Source organism: Eleutherodactylus coqui, chromosome 12, assembly GCF_035609145.1.
Source record: "Eleutherodactylus coqui strain aEleCoq1 chromosome 12, aEleCoq1.hap1, whole genome shotgun sequence".
Lineage (NCBI taxonomy): Eukaryota > Metazoa > Chordata > Amphibia > Anura > Eleutherodactylidae > Eleutherodactylus > Eleutherodactylus coqui.
The window spans coordinates 48,535,231-48,551,429 of record NC_089848.1 but is presented as its reverse complement, the minus strand read 5'-3'; positions in this window follow the sequence as shown (position 1 = coordinate 48,551,429).

Genomic DNA, 16,199 nt, shown 5'->3' with positions numbered 1-16,199 from the left:
ACAGGGATAGAGTATAGCTGAAGGAAAATCTGACAGAATAGGCAGATGTCAATAATCCTGAAAGGTACTCAGCACACAGATAATCACATACACACCTCACAACACAGCACAGCAAGGATAATGTACAACACCAAGACAAGTCATCAAACACCACTACTGCAAACGAACACCAACAGAATTTGGCACAAGTGTCCAAGCACCCATGAACAGAGGGGATTCATTCAGACCTGATGAGGCATCCACACACCAGATCAGATGCCCGCACACCTACAGATGGAGGGGATACCAACAACACCAAACATGATAAGACTGACATGGAAAACTACCAGACAGCAGACTAAACATGCATGCACACCACAAAGGACATCAAAATGACCCACACCCAGCAAGGGGTGTTGCTTGGGTTAAATATACTAAAACGTTGGCTGGTTGGCCAACCAGGAGACACGCTTCCTTGTCGAGCAATCAGTCTATTTACTACAGAAGAATATTACAGCAGAGGGGAGAGGAAAGTCCAAGTGATGCATTTCCAACAGACATATCAAAGGGACCTTTTGCAGCAACAGATAAGAGGCAAGCAGCGGAGCTCAAGGTATAGCCAGGTGGACCAGGCTGACATAATAATGCCACCCTGATCCCACTACCTATGACATCAGTACACCATAGCCCCACAGTAGACAATAGGCAACACATTACAGATCTGTGCAACGTAAGTATATAATATAGCCATGTGCATGGACCAAGTGACATTTGTATATGCGCTCTTTAAAAGAAAGATAAATTACAGTTACATTTTCAATAGCAAAACACATAAAACATGATGTTTTAGTATTCCTGGACCATATGCAGATGTATGTGTCTAAAATTTAAGATAACACAAAATTAAGAAGACAAACCAAGCAGCCATTGTGGGTAATATTATAGTTGGAATATACTGTATGTGAAGGAGTATGGTGATAACTCCATAGCAGGAACAGTGGATAGTAAGTGCAAATCAGCAATGGGACCATATCCGGTCCCAAAATATCTGCGGAGAAGGTAGAGCCAAGAAACGAGACGTTGTATTTTGTTATCTGGTCCTTGGCTCTGTCTTCTACTCACTTTATTTCTGCTATGAAGTTATCATCCTATTTTTGACATATATTGGAGCTGCAAAATAGGATTATGCATTGTAAAGTGTTTGTATGCTTTTTAGTCTTCTATATTATACTTTAGAACCCCTTGCTATTTAATTTTTTAGGAAAACATGCTTATCAAATGTCCGAGGGGACCAAAAGTAGGGAAACAGTGGTATGTATATAAATTAATTTGTTATTGCACGCTTCTGTAAAACCTATTCCAAAGTTTCAAATTCTTTCATTCATAGCAAAAGCCACAAAGCTGTCGTGGATTTGCCATTGAGTGGATCCAGAAAAAGTCTGCTGGATCTCATTAGGATATAATGCATTTTTCCACTAATCTTGCAGAAACCTTAATATAGATATGAACAGAACCTTAATATGTTGTTAAATTAATCATCTATACGTTTCATAACCAGACCATAATACTGTCCATTTGTCATGAGAGTTTAATGAAATATACCAAGACTAGGAGCAAGAAGATGGTAGGTCAATGGTAGTAATCACAGACATACACAATTGTATATAATTCTCATCATATAGTTCAAATGTAATTTATTAAGGTTCAGCTGGTTTCTTTCTTTATAACTATTAATAATCATCATTATCTATTGAAATGAGAGAAACCAAAGCTGTAGTTTTATTATTTATCTGGAAATGCCACATTTTTAGTAGATTGCCATGCAAGACATTAAGTAAACCTTCTTTCAGGGAAAATAGAGCAATGGGCTCTTGTCTAAAGGATTTTCATATTTCCATCTTTGCAGTCACTACAAAAACTGAAGCGATAACATTTGGTAGATTCTTATTAAAATGTGTGAAAAATAACTAATTAGCACAAGCAGTATCAATCTAATATATATATATTGAGGGGCTCCTCAGCCCAGACACCATCTCCTGGTATGGTTGTCATGCTGGGAAAAGATCCCAATGTACTGTATACATTAAGGGGGTTATCCAGCTGTCAAATATTGTAGCCTATCTGCAAGATAGGCCATCAATGTTAGATAATCTGGGGCCCGCCGCCCAGGATATCCGCCGATCAGCTGGTCACCAGGCCATTAATCCCCCATAGTACTAGTGCCTTCTCTGTTGCCCCACAAAGTAATAATGCACCCTCTGTTGCCTATTTACTAACAGTACACTCTCTCAACTATATATGCTAGGCTAGTGCACCCATACAGCGAGCAGATAGCTCCATTTCCCCTGCAATAGTGTTGAAGTGAATGGGAACTCTGTGTGAAAGGGTCTCAAATTCCTTCTGACTTAATTTACCTTTTACATTAATGCAGTATTTTGACCAAAGATATATGTGACATAGGAATAACTTGAAACTCTTGAGCCTCAATGCAATATCTGTAACAGACTCTCATCCTACCTACCCTACTATGTGCCATATATAATACTGTTGTCTTTTCATGTGGCACTAGGACCTTTTGGCCCTCTTAAACACCAGGTTTGGGTTACAGCTGCTAATTCTTTACTCACTTGCCAGCTTCACTTGAGGATAACATCTGTATAACAACCAGGTGCTCCGAGCAGGGAACAGCTGGATGCAGAAGACAAGCAGCCCTGCTTGTCTTCTGCATCCCCCACTTGGAGCGCAAAGTGATTGTTTAACGTTTGAGCGATCACCTTGCGCTGTAAGCACACAACGATTATTGCTCAAAAATTGTTCTAAAGACTTTTTGAGCGATAATCGTTGTGTCTAAACCAGGCTTTAGTTTGACAATTGCAAATGACAAGAAACAGACTTTCTTTGAGGGTACACAGCTGAATGGTTTCAGGGAAACCATCTCTTTGTAGGGAGCTTAGCATGTCTATTACTGCCTCTATTAATTCCTGTAAGTCTTAAGCTCATAGATGCTGCTATATTCACTGCCACTATGTTGCAGCAAATCAGGCTATGAGGCATGCAAATAACTTAACACCTTTAGGACCAAGTGTGGTAAATATACGACGCTTGGTCCTGGGCATTATGGAGTGGGATTACTAGTCTGGAGCGGGATTAAAGCCTCTGCTCCTGCAATCAAGCAGGTTCAGGTCAGGTTTTCAGCAGTCTTTTCCAGGCTACAGAGCGCTCAATCTACTGAAAAGTGAAAGTGGAAGTGTTTGTTCCACTATGTGACCCAGTGATCACATGACAGGCGGGTGCCTGTCACAGCAGAACTGCAGGATCCTGGCAGACCCTCATCAGCTCTGTTAGTGACTGATGTTACTACAGGGGTATGTTTTCCCCTGTAACTGAGGCTCCTATGGATGCCCCAGCTATATTGAAAAAGTATGAAATAAAAAAAAGACAATGTGAATGACCCCCAGAGGTCTTATATGGCATCATGGGTGAGATAGATGTTAAAAAAACATGCTACAAAAATAAGTAGAAAAAAGTTACAGAAGAAAATAAAAATATATACATAAAAAAGAAAATGACCAACTGCCGATGTCAACCAAAACTATGGAGATCTGTGATTTATTTTCCTAGAGCGCCCCATGTAGACTCAACATAATGATTCTCACATGCCTAAATGTGACTGAGTTTCGTATACTAAATTCACTGCCCATAATCACCATAACTTCTTTCTCATTCATCACAACTAGAGATGAGCGAGCACCAAAATGCTCGGGTGCTCGTTACTCGAGACGAACTTTTCGCGATGCTCGAGGGTTCGTTTCGAATAACGAACCCCATTGAAGTCAATGTGCGACCCGAGCATTTTTGTATATCGCCGATGCTCGCTAAGGTTTTCATTTGTGAAAATCGGGGCAATTCAAGAAAGTGATGGGAACGATACAGCAACGGATAGGGCAGGCGAGGGGCTACATGTTGGGTTGCATCTCAAGTTCACAGGTCCCACTATTAAGCCACAATAGCGACAAGAGTGGGCCCCCCCCCAACAACTTTAACTTCTGAAAAGCCCTCATTAGCAATGCATACCTTAGCTAAGCACCACACTACCTCCAACAAAGCACAATCACTGCCTGCATGACACTCCGCTGCCACTTCTCCTGGGTTACATGCTGCCCAACCCCCCTCCCCCACGACCCAGTGTCCACAGCGCACACCAAAGTGTCCCTGCGCAGCCTTCAGCTGCCCTCATGCCACGCCACCCTCATGTCTATTTATAAGTGCGTCTGCCAGAGGAACCGCAGGCACACACTGCAGAGGGTTGGCACGGCTAGGCAGCGACCCTCTTAAAAAGGGGCGGGGTGATAGCCCACAATGCTGTACAGAAGCAATGAGAAATATAATCCTGTGACACCGCCATCAGGAGCTGTACATGTGGGCATAGCAATGGGGAACCCATGTGCCACACACTATTCATTCTGTCAAGGTGTCTGCATGCCCCAGTCAGACCGGGGTTTTTTATAAATAGTCACAGGCAGGTACAACTCCGTAATGGGAATTCCGTGTGCACCTACAGCATGGGTGGCTCCCTGGAACCCACCTGCTGTACATAAATTTATCCCATTGCAGTGCCCTGGACAGCAGAGCTAACGTCAGATGAAATGCAGGTGGGCTTCGGCCCACACTGCATGCCCCAGTCCGACTGGGGTTCTTTAGAAGTGGACACAGATGCATTTACAACTCCCTGTGGACCCACAGCATGGGTGGCTCCCTGGAACCCACCGGCGGTACATAAAAATATCCCATTGCATTGCCCATCACAGCTGAGGTAATAATGTCATGTTTAATGCAGGTGGGCTTCGGCCCACACTGCATGCCCCAGTCAGACTGGGGTTCTTTAGAAGTGGACACATGTAGTTACAACTCCCTGTGGACCCACAGCATGGGTGGGTGCCAGGAAGCCACCGGCGGTACATAAAAATATCCCATTGCATTGCCCATCACAGCTGAGGTAATAATGTCATGTTTATTGCAGGTGGGCTTCGGCCCACACTGCATGCCCCAGTCAGATTGGGGTTCTTTAGAAGTGGACACATGTAGTTACAACTCCCTGTGGACCCATAGCATGGGTGGGTGCCAGGAAGCCACCGGCGGTACATAAAAATATCCCATTGCATTGCCCATCACAGCTGAGGTAATAATGTCATGTTTAATGCAGGTGGGCTTCGGCCCACACTGCATGCCCCAGTCAGACTGGGGTTCTTTAGAAGTGGACACATGTAGTTACAACTCCCTGTGGACCCACAGCATGGGTGGCTCCCTGGAACCCACCGGCGGTACATAAATATATCCCATTGCAGTGCCCATCACAGCTGAGGTAATAATGTCATGTTTAATGCAGGTGGTCTTCGGCCCACACTGCATGCCCCAGTCAGACTGGGGTTCTTTAGAAGTGGACACAGATGCATTTACAACTCCCTGTGGACCCACAGCATGTGTGGCTCCCTGGAACCCACCGGCGGTACATAAAAATATCCCATTGCATTGCCCATCACAGCTGATGTTATGTCAGCTGTAATGCAGGTAGGCAAAAAATTAATTTGATTACACTGTAGGCGAGGGCCCACAAAAATTGGTGTACCAACAGTACTAATGTACCTGAGAAAAATTGCATATGCCCAACCGAGAGGGCAGGTGAAACCCATTAATGGCTTTGGTTAATGTGGCTTAATTGGTAACTAGGCCTGGAGGCAGCCCAGTTAAAATAAAAATTGGTTGAGGTGAAAGTTTCAACGCTTTAATGAGCATTGAAACGTATAAAAATTGTTTAGAAAAATTATATGACTGAGCCTTGTGGGCCTAAGAAAAATTGCACGTTCGGCGTGATTACGTGAGGTTTCAGGAGGAGGAGCAGGAGGAGGAGGATGAATATTATACACAGATTGATGAAGCAAAAAGGTCCCCGTTTTGGATGGTGATAGAGAACGATGCTTCCATCCGCGGGTGCAGCCTACGTATTGCTTAGGTATCGCTGCTGTCCGCTGGTGGAGAAGAGAAGTCTGGGGAAATCCAGGCTTTGTTCATCTTGATGAGTGTAAGCCTGTCGGCACTGTCGGTTGACAGGCGGGTACGCTTATCCGTGATGATTCCCCCAGCCACACTAAACACACTCTCTGACAAGACGCTAGCCGCAGGACAAGCAAGCACCTCCAGGGCATACGGCGCGAGTTCAGGCCACGTGTCCAGCTTCAACACCGAGTAGTTCTAGGGGGCAGAGGCGTCAACGAGGACGGTCGTGCAATCGGCTACGTACTCCCTCACCATCCTTTTACAGTGCTCCCGCCAACTCAGCCTTGACTGGGGACCGGTGACACAGTCTTGCTGGGGAGCCATAAAGCTGTCAAAGGCCTTAGAGAGTGTTCCCCTGCCTGCGCTGTACATGCTGCCTGATCTCTGCGCCTCCCCTGCTACCTTGGCCGCGGAAATGCGCCTTCGGCCACTAGCGCTGTCGGATGGGAAGTTTACCATCAGTTTGTCCACCAGCGCCCTGTGGTATAGCATCATTCTCGAACCCCTTTCCTCTTCGGGTATGAGAGTGGAAAGGTTCTCCTTATACCGTGCATCGAGCAGTGTGTACACCCAGTAATCCGTTGTGGCCAGAATGCGTGTAACGCGAGGGTCACGAGAAAGGCATCCTAACATGAAGTCAGCCATGTGTGCCAGGGTACCTGTACGCAACACATGGCTGTCCTCACTCGGAAGATCACTTTCAGGATCCTCCTCCTCCTCCTTTGGCCATACACGCTGAAAGGATGACAGGCAAGCTGCATCTGTACCCTCAGCAGTGGGCCAAGCTGTCTCTTCCCCCTCCTCCTCATGCTCCTCCCCCCCTCCTCCTCCTCCTCTGGCCATACACGCTGAAAGGATAACAGGCAAGCAGCATCTGTCCCCTCAGCAGTGGGCCAAGCTGTCTCTTCCCCCTCCTCCTCATGCTCCTCCCCCTCCTCCTCAACGCGCTGAGATATAGACATGAGGTTGCTCTGACTATCCAGCGACATAGTGTCTTCCCCCGCCTCCGTTTCTGATTCCAAAGCGTCTGCCTTTATGCTTTGCAGGGAACTTCTCAAGAGGCATAGCAGAGGAATGGTGACGCTAATGATTGCAGCATCCCCGCTCACCATCTGGGTAGACTCCTCAAATTTTCCAAGGACCTGGCAGATGGCTGCCAACCAGGCCCACTCTTCTGTAAATAATTGAGGAGGCTGACTCCCACTGCACCGCGCAAGTTGGAGTTGGTATTCCACTATAGCTCTACGCTGCTCATAGAGTCTGGCCAACATGTGGAGCGTAGAGTTCCACTGTGTGGGCACGTCGCACAGCAGTCGGTGCACTGGCAGATTAAACCGATGTTGCAGTGTCCGCAGGGTGGCAGCGTGCGTGTGGGATTTGCGGAAATGTGCGCAGAGCTGGCGCACCTTTCTGAGCAGGTATGACAAGTGTGGGTAGCTTTTCAGAAAGCGCTGAACCACCAAATTAAAGACATGGGCCAGGCATGGCACGTGCGTGAGGCTGCCGAGCTGCAGAGCCGCCACCAGGTTACGGCCGTTGTCACACACGACCATGCCCAGTTGGAGGCTCAGCGTCGCAAGCCAGCGGTCGGTCTGCTCTGTCAGACCCTGCAGCAGTTCGTGGGCCGTGTGCCTCTTCTCTCCTAAGCTGAGTAGTTTCAGCATGGCCTGCTGACACTTGCCCACCGCTGTGCTGCCACGCCGCGTGACACCGACTGCTGGCAACGTGCTGCTGCTGCTGACACATCTTGATTGCGAGACAGAGGTTGCGTAGGAGGAGGAGGAGGATGGTTTAGTGGAGGAAGCATACACCCCCGCAGATACCACCACCGAGCTGGGGCACGCAATTCGGGGGGTGGGTAGGACGTGAGCGGTCCCAGGCTCTGACTCTGTCCCAGCCTCCACTAAATTCACCCAATGTGCCGTCAGGGAGATATAGTGGCCCTGCCCGCCTGTGCTTGTCCACGTGTCTGTTGTTAAGTGGACCTTGGCAGTAACCGCGTTGGTGAGGGCGCGTACAATGTTGCGGGAGACGTGGTCGTGCAGGCCTGGGACGGCACATCGGGAAAAGTAGTGGCGACTGGGAACCGGGTAGCGTGGGGCCGCCGCTGCCATCATGCTTTTGAAAGCCTTCGTTTCCACAAGCCTATACGGCAGCATCTCTAGGCTGTTCAATTTTGCAATGTGCACGTTTAACGCTTGAGCGTGCGGGTGCGTGGCGTCGTACTTGCGCTTGCGCTCAAAAAGTGGCGCTAGCGACGTCTGGACGCTACGCTGAGAGACATTGCTGGATGGGGCCGAGGACAGCGGAGGTGAGGGTGTGGGTGCAGGCCAGGAGACGGTACTGCCTGTGTCCTCAGAGGGCGGTTGGATCTCAGTGGCAGGTTGGGGCACAGGGGGGGAGGCAGTGGTGCAAACCGGAGGCGGTGAACGGGCATCGTCCCACCTTGTGGGGTGCTTGGCCATCATATGCCTGCGCATGCTGGTGGTGGTGCCTCCCCAGCTGATCTTGGCGCGACAAAGGTTGCACACCACTGTTCGTTGGTCGTCAGGCGTCTCTGTGAAAAACTGCCACACCGTAGAGCACCTTGACCTCTGCAGGGTGGCATGGCGCGAGGGGGCGCTTTGGGAACCAGTTGGTGGATTATTCGGCCTGGCCCGGCCTCTACCCCTGGCCACCGCACTGGCTCGGCCTGTGCCCACACTCTGACTTGGGCCTCCGCGTCCTTGCCCGCGTCCACGTCCTATAGGCCTACCCCTACCCCTCAGCATGGCGTATTAGCAGTAGTGCAGAAACAGAACGCTGTAATTAAATGTGCCGCTTATTGGCCTGTGGTTGGAGGCTGACTTAGTTTACGGAACCCCAGGAAATAATTTGGCGCACGCCTGCTGTAACACTTAGCTGGCTGCGTATTTATTTGGAGAACTACTACCCCCAGCAGACACGGACCCAGAACACTGAGCATAGTGACAGGCAGGCCAAATAGATTTTTTTCCAATATTTTTTTGAAAAGGACCACACTGCTTATATTCAATCAATAATATATGTCTTCTGGCCCTGCCTACACAATTCTGTCCCTGCAGTGTGTCACGGAACTGCAGTGTTGCACTGTTATTAACTGCAACAGAGCGGTGATTTCAGAGCCAGGAAATAATTTGGCGCAAGCCTGCTGTAACACTTAGCTGGCTGCGTATTTATTTGGAGAACTACTACCCCCAGCAGACACGGACCCAGAACACTGAGCACTGTGACAGGCAGGCCAAATAGATTTTTTTCCAATATTTTTTTGAAAAGGACCACACTGCGTATATTCAATCAATAATATATGTCTTCTGGCCCTGCCTACACAATTCTGTCCCTGCAGTGTGTCACGGAACTGCAGTGTTGCACTGTTATTAACTGCAACAGAGCGGTGATTTCAGAGCCAGGAAATAATTTGGCGCAAGCCTGCTGTAACACTTAGCTGGCTGCGTATTTATTTGGAGAACTACTACCCCCAGCAGACACGGACCCAGAACACTGAGCACAGTGACAGGCAGGCCAAATAGATTTTTTTCCAATATTTTTTTGAAAAGGACCACTGCGTATATTCAATCAATAATATATGTCTTCTGGCCCTGCCTACACAATTCTGTCCCTGGAGTATTACTGCAGGGCGCAATGCTCTGCACGGCTGATATACCAAAAAAAAAAAATGTGCAACACTGCTAAAAGCAGCCTCCACACTACTGCACACGGTTAGATGTGGCCCTAAGAAGGACCGTTGGGGTTCTTGAAGCCTACAATAACTCCTAACGCTCTCCCTGCCTCCACACTTCTGTCCCTGGACTATTACTGCAGGGTGCAATGCTCTGCACGGCCGATATACCAAAAAAAAAAAAAAGTGCAACACTGCTAAAAGCAGCCTCCACACTACTGCACATGGTTAGATGTGGCCCTAAGAAGGACCGTTGGGGTTCTTGAAGCCTACACTGACTCCTAACACTCTCCCTACAGCAGCTCCAACACGATAGCACTGTCCCTCAGCTATGTCACAACGCATCTGAGGCGAGCCGCGGGAGGGGCCGATTTTTATACTCGGGTGACACCTGATCTCCCCAGCCACTCACTGCAGGGGGGTGGTATAGGGCTTGAACGTCGCAGGGGGAAGTTGTAATGCCTTCCCTGTCTTTCAATTGGCCAGAAAAGCGCGCTAATGTCTCAGACATGAAAGTGAAAGTAACCCGAACATCGCGTGGTACTCGTTACGAGTAACGAGCACCCCGAACACGCTAATACTCGAACGAGTATCAAGCTCGGACGAGTATGTTCGCTCATCTCTAATCACAACTATTACACTTCCCTTCGTTTTTTCCATACTTTACCCCCCTCTTTCTTTTTTGTTTTCTTTGCCTTTTTTCTCTCTTTCTCCCCTCCGCTGACATTGGAGGATTCTGCCCTGGCTCTTTACCTTCCTGTTAAGCTCCGGGAATATGTCACTGAATCATTAAGTAATTTTTTTTTATACAAGACTGAATGCCCTTCATTTCTTTAACACATTTATAAATCTAAAAAGCCATTGGAAGAGGCATGCATTTGGTGGATATCAATTCCGATGAATGTCTTATCTTCCATTTCTTATTTTTCATATGGGTCCTGTGAGACCTACCTGAAATGTTGTAGTGTTTGATGTTAAAATTGAAAATTTAATAATACAGATTGAACATAAATACCAAAGTAGAGGGGAAGCATCCGGCGGACAGTCAAGAGATACAGGGGACTCAGTTGATTAAAACCCCTCACAGTTATAGACACCTTCAAATATTATTTATTGGGCTAAGATTAAAAAAGACTTGAACTTAACACAAGCAAACCAACAAAAAAAACCCACACAATTTCTTATTGTTACTGGGTCATAGCAATAGGACAGACCTCAGTAAACAAGGATAAGGACAAGCTAATGAATTTTTGTTGAGTCCAATAACAAGACCTTAGTGGAATGATCTCTCTCGCAACTCAATGGCTCCTGCCTCAATAAAGATCTCAATAAGATATATGTGGCAGGAGGGCAGAGATAATTGAGCCATGATCTTTATATGATCAAGATGTTTAATTTCAGTGTGTAAATTCCCTAATATGTTCCAAAAGGAGGCAGGCTAGTGGTCAATGTATTCCTCTCTAATTATGCAAGTTCAGCTATTGAGAAAAAGTTCTTCGCTAAATGTTGCCAAACACTTTTGACTAACAGTGATCGAGATTGTAGAGAAGGTTCAGGGTAAGAATTCTAATTCTCAAGAAGGTTCAACGCGTTTCTACGTCAAATTTCAACATTTCATCAGGAACCTTTTAGAATTAATTTCTGACATTCCAGATGTTGTCATAATATACAACTTGTACCAGAGTAAGGCTGACTTTCAATGTGCTTGCTAGAATCAATGAAGGTGAAGCCCTAAGTGTACTGAACAGGCTCAACACCTAATTAAAGGTGTCAGAAGAAAGCCAGTAAGACCACTCTTACAGGCTAGGATTATATCAGGACAACAATATTGGTTTGAGACTTAAGTCACATTCGGAAACTATACTCCTGGATATTATTAAACTCTGCAGCCACTGATAATTCCGAAGTGAGATTATAATATTAAGGTCCCCTTATGTGAGTTCATCTCCCAACCAGTGTTGTCTGTAGATGAAATTCTTACTCAGACTAAGTAAGAAGGTAAACTAGCAGCTTTAGTCAGGGTAATTGGATGTAAAACAAAAAAATAGATAGCATCTCCAGCCTTAATGGTAGACCAGAGGTTATGCTGCTTTGTCAAACTTGCCCAGATTAAATAGAAGTCTTCCTCCTCCTCAAGGAGCATGGTATACAGACCTGGGCCAATCAAGATGTACAGGGTGCAAAGTAGGCTGCCACAGACACGCCCACAGAGCAAATAACTCTGGCTGAGGCACGAGTGATTGCCGCTAGAACCGCTCGATCGTTATGCGGATGTGTGGGGTTTTTTATTGTTGATTTGTTTGTGTTAAGCCCAAGTCTTTTTTAATCTTATCTCAATACCGTAAATAATATTTTAAGGTGTCTATAACTGTGAGGGGTTTTAATCAACTCAGTCCCCTGTATCTCAGTGAAAAGAGTTGATTAAAACTATCTCTAATACAATAATATCCACCTATTTTCGGGCTAAAACCAGGGTTACTGCCCTGATAATGACACCCCCACTTATTGGTGGGTAAACCCTCTCTCTGTCTGCTGCTATATCTTGCAACCAGACTTCCAAACTACCAGTGGCTATCTGCATTGTCCCAACATGTTTCCTCATAAGTCCTGTGGTTTATCCAAGGAAACTTCCAGTGCCTTATTTTTATTTGACGAGATCAGCAAACATTGACATTTGTCTAAGTAAACAACTATTTTTTGCATGTATATCGGAGCACAGTACTGTATTTTTGTTCACGCATGGCATGTTCACATGCATGTGCAAAACACCCCCACTCTGATTTGAAAAAGCTATTTAGCCTAATAAGGTCAAGATCTGTTCTTTTCCATGCTGTTTTGCAGAAGTATTAACTGCGTACTTGCGCACCTCCCATAGACTTCTATGGGGCCCTTAGTGCCCAAATAGGCAAGAAAATAGAGAAGGACCTACTTTTTTTGCTCATAAAGGTGTGTACACGCAAAAAAAAATTGTGTGAACGAACCTATTAAAATCAATGGGTTCTAGTTTCTGGGTTTTGTCTGCATATATTTTACACGTGCAAAAACATGCACAAATACAGTAGTGTGAAGAAGCCCTAAAACTGCAAAATTGTGTTAAAAATGTTGTTACAAAGTTTAGTTCTCCTGGTGGTGTTCCTACAAATATCCTCTGTCCTGTCTTCCCCCAGGATAATACATTTCATAATATCATAGCATTCACATATGACGTACTGACCATAAACTGTCTGAACTTCCTGCACATAAATGAGTTTATTTCTTCCAAGAAATATGCATCAGGAAAGGACAACTTCTCAAGGATATCCCACTTACTGGCATACTGCCACAAGCAGCAGCTCCATTGTGCACTTAATTAAAATAAGTATCAGCATAGACAATATTTGTTACACTAAAATACAGCCAAGTATAATTCAGCTTCTTATTTAAGAGAAATAATCTATACTCTGTATAAATATTCCATCTAACCAGCTGTACACTAGTTTTTGGAAGGTCGGAACAAGTAAGAACTTTGTATAGGGGGTAGCTGAGATAAACTGTCTACATTCATATTCTGCATCCCCTTACAAGAAATATGTCCGAAGTTCAATTATTACTTAATAGACGGCAATTGTTTCAGTATGTAAATGGAACTGTCCATTCATAGGAACACATTGTACTACTGCATTTATGTGCTGTAACTACATTTAACAGTACTGTAGAATATGTTCTGTAAATACGTTTGGGCCTGGTCACTTTTACGGATGCTGGATGGTGATGCTGCACAGCCTCCATTAAGGGTGGAGTTGGAGACTGCAATTGTGGTTGCTTCATATACATCATGGTTTGTTGTGATACAGTTAGTGAAAGGTGTACAGCAAGTGCTAGTTGTGACTGCAATAAAACTGACAAAAATTCACAACTACAATTCTCCAAGAAAACAATAAAAATTCCAGCAGGTGTGACACAGTTATCCTGGCTGCTCTCCTGGTATAGCCCATCAGGATTTCGTGGAGACGCAGGGAGACGATTGGCACTGGATATATTAAAGCGGACCTGGACGTGGAGGTGGTGGTGGAGTTCTGGACCGAGCTCCACTACACACCGGGTGAGTCCAGTCTAATTTGTTGCCCATTGGGGCCACTTTCCATCTCATGGAGCGCTATCCTAACCTATATTTAAAAATTCACAAGTGTCATTTGCTCTGCTCTATGAAAATTGGAGTTTGGTCCAGTAAGTGAATTTCGCTAATTCATAGACCCTGAGATCCTGTGAGTGGTAAATTGCCACCTTGTCCTCTTGAGTGAGTTGACTATGGCCTATGAGACCTGAGAAGAAATCTGTACCTGAAGCATTCCTAGATAAATAGGGTGATTATGGACTACTGTTCCGTGAGCTAAGCCAACCCTGGAGAAAACGCTGAGAGACTCTTTAGGCATGGGGAGGAGGGGGTGGGGGACTCAAACTCGAGATAGGTACAGGTCCTAGAGATTAGATTTTTCTTTAAACAGTCATTTTTATCGAACACGTTTTCCAACAGAGATAGACATTCTCACTTGTCTAAATAAAGGAAAGAAACAGTGCATGATGTATAAGCATGTAGAGTGCCATAAAGACATTGTTGCACAACCAAAAATATAAGATGACTATTGTCAATATCAATGAAAGGAGGATAAAACTGTTCCATTATTAACAAAGTATATAACCCTCTGAAATATCTGATATTAGAAAAACCAGGGGGGTCTTGATGCCAAACTGAGTAGGAAATACCAAGCCTGGCCCTAGTCCAAACTAGCATTCCAGAACTTTTATGAAAAACTGTATGAAAATAAAGAAAGGAAAAAAGAAAATTAGTCATCCTATTAAAGAGAAAAAAAAGGGGAGGAGGGACTTGTTATTTGTATAGTGCCAACTTATTCCACAGCTCTTTCAGGTAATTTGTTTATTGCTCCCCAGCAAGCTGGGTACTCATTTTACAGACCTCGGAAGGATGGAAGGCTGAGTCAACCTTGAGCTGGCTACTTGAACTACACAGGGATTGAACCCACAACCTTCAGGTCGTGAGTGAGAGCTTAGGTTTGTGAGGGTGTCCATGAGTGGTTACGTTTTCTGAGTAAACCTGTTGATGCCTTCTTAATCCTGTTGATTAGCTAGCATTTTTTCCTGTAGGCACGTAAAAGATACTATTTCATTAATGTCTATTAGTGAGGGCACAGTGGAAGACTTTCACTTTCTAGCTAGTGTAACCCTCGCTGAATGGAGTATGTGCGAGGAAAGTAAGTTATTCATTACAGGAATTTCCTCTATCCCAACAACTAGCAGAGGAAATTCAGGACCTTAAGGGCGCCCACCCACTGGCGTTTGCGATTTTCGTGCGTGAAAAACCGCAGCGTTTTCGCAGCGTTTTTCGCAGCGTTTTTCGCAGCGTTTTTTGCCGCGTTTTCGCGGCGTTTTCGCGGCTTTTCCATTAATTTCCATTGACTTTCATGGGTGCATTAGGAGAAAAATAAGGACACATATGCAACTGACAGTTCCTATGTCAAAAATCGCAACGCAACGCAAACAAAAACACCAGTGGACAGGAGTACATTCAATTCTAATTGCTCTTGAGAAAAAACGCAAAACGCAAAGAAAAAAAAATCGCCAGTGGGTGGGCGCCCTAATTCTAGTTATCAAAAGGGATTTTCATCAGGAAAGATCTTCAAAGATTACACAAGACCAAAATATATGAAACAGGGAACCGATTGAGACACAATTTCTCCAACACAATGGTGAGGCGTTGGGATATATTTCATTGAGTTTCAGTATAGTATAATACTATCTAGTTAGTAACTTCAAATACTGTCTTTATAATTCACATAATGTGTAGCATTATGAGCCTAAGAGATTGCAAAGCTCCATTGGTGATCTGAAAAGGTCCATTTAAAATCTTTTTCCCAGTGCACAATAGTTGCTGTTTTGATAAATGAAGTGTTCTTAGAAAGAATGTTGTAAAATAGTTTTGCTCCTTTAATGTTCTCTGTAGTAGCCAAAAGTGCAGGGAAGGTAATTAAGTAGTTTCTATTAGATTTAACAAAGTGTTGAATTTGTCTATACTTATATAGTTCAGGGGAAGGGAGCTGAATTGAATTTACTAGAGATTGAAAAGGAACAAGATGGGAATCTAGAAAAAAGGTTTTATAGGGTTGTGATACCATAGCTAGACCTTGAATCTAAAGAAAAGTTATAAATGTGAAAGGAGGGCGAGAACAATGAAGCTGTGAGTTGTTTGCATATCTCAGTCTGTTTCAAAGTACTGTTCCCTCACCAGTGACCCATAAAGCTTTATTTGAGGCTAGACTCACACAAAAATGTACCAGTTGATTATGAAAAACAGATGAAAAAAGTTAGGTTATCTTACTATAAATATATAAATAAACCTTCTAAATCTATAGCAAAGAAAGTAGCTCAACTTTGCCCCAATACTAAGATTCCGTACTTCATTAAACAACCAAAC